The 1,491-nt window shown below is 44.4% G+C and overlaps 1 protein-coding gene across 1 annotated transcript in view; it reads right to left on the bottom strand.

Moving 5' to 3' along the window:
• GLIPR1 (GLI pathogenesis-related 1) overlaps window positions 1-1,491 on the bottom strand; it is a 46,614-nt gene that overhangs the window by 23,571 nt on the left and 21,552 nt on the right. The window lies entirely within an intron of this gene.

Consider the following 1,491-nt stretch of genomic DNA (forward strand, 5'->3'; position numbering starts at 1 on the left):
TTTGTTTTGAGTGTGGGGTAAGAGGGAAAGAGAAAAATAAAGTTTTGGTTTGGGGCCTGAGCAACATTTACTGAGATGAAGAAAACTAGGGAAGGAGGAGGGTGTGTGGGAGCCTGGGCAAGGGGTTCTGCTCAGAACGTGCTGATTTTGCGACGCCCGTTAGACGTCTGTGTGAAGACTGAGGTGGCTGCTGCAGTTCAGAGGACAGGGTGAGGCTAGAGATGCAAATCTGGAAGACCTGGGACTAGAGTAGATCGTACAGGCCAAGACACTAGATAGAAAAGTAAACGAGAACCTGGGATAAAGAAAACAATCACGAAAACAGCCAGCAAAGCACACTGGGAAAGTGGTCAGTGCCACAGGAGGGAAACGAAGAAGAGAGTGGGCTACATGGGAGAGAGGCCTGTGCTGTCACACTGGATCTAGTGCTCAAAAGAGCTCCATTCGTGGTTTAAATTAATGCTATTGTATATTTCAGCGCTTTGAGTGATACTTTTTCCCTTGCTTTTTGAACAAAAGATCCTACGTTTTTCACTGTACTCCATGAATTGTATAGCACCATCTTGACAAGACTGTTGGTGTCATAAAAGCCTAAAGAAAGTATTTAAAACTGAACACAAGCCAGCAATTAGAAGCACTCCTTTTTACAGCAATATCAAATTGCATTTTAAATTATTTTTACTCATAAGTTTCTGAGCAACTTTGTGAAAGAATTGTGCCCAATATGGGGGACACAGAGGTGAATGAACTACAACCAGTGGGTGCCTTCACAAAATATAGAAAAAGCAGTCACGGAACCATTAGGCAAGAGTTTTGGCCATTGTGAAGGGGAAGTGGAGGGTGCTAAGGGTGTGTGTACCACAGGGCCCTTCTGTGGGGAAATAACATAAGGTAGATCTGGGATGAACTGCTCTGAGAGCCATGAGTCTTCCAGCAGCGGACAACACCTTGTGTGAACCTAAGGTGGAAAAGACTTATTTATGGGACTGAAACAAAATCAGTGTGGCTGCAGAAAAAGAGCAAATTTACTCAAAAAAAAAAAAAAAAAATCTCTGTGCTGAGTGTGCTGAGAGAGTATAGAATGAGGGAAGAGGGGAGATGAGGATGAAGTCTTAACTTCTCCAAGGTTTAAAGGTGGGGTAGGAGGTGAGGGAGTAGCTAGGGAGGTGATAGGTAGAGCACATCAGTGGGGCTTGCTGCTCTTTGCAGGCTGCCTCTTCCTTGATTTGGCAATCGGGGATGGTGCCCTTCTTTGGCAAAAGACAGCCCACCTCCCCACTCTGTGATCTAAATGGGGCGTTCCCCAGAAACCTTTCTTTATACCCAGGAATACCTGCAGGGGACTCCAGCCTGGACAAACAATGAAGTGGCAGAGGCCTCTATTCTCAAGAGAGCCTGTCTTTATGGGGGCTGTTAATCCTCAGGTTTGATCCTTGTACTTGAACATTTACTTTCCAGTTGTTTTTGTTTTATTTAAAAAATTTCTTAATT

This window comes from Propithecus coquereli, unplaced genomic scaffold (assembly GCF_000956105.1).
Source record: "Propithecus coquereli isolate 6110/MARCELLA unplaced genomic scaffold, Pcoq_1.0 Scaffold282, whole genome shotgun sequence".
In the NCBI taxonomy this organism is placed as follows: Eukaryota; Metazoa; Chordata; class Mammalia; order Primates; family Indriidae; genus Propithecus; species Propithecus coquereli.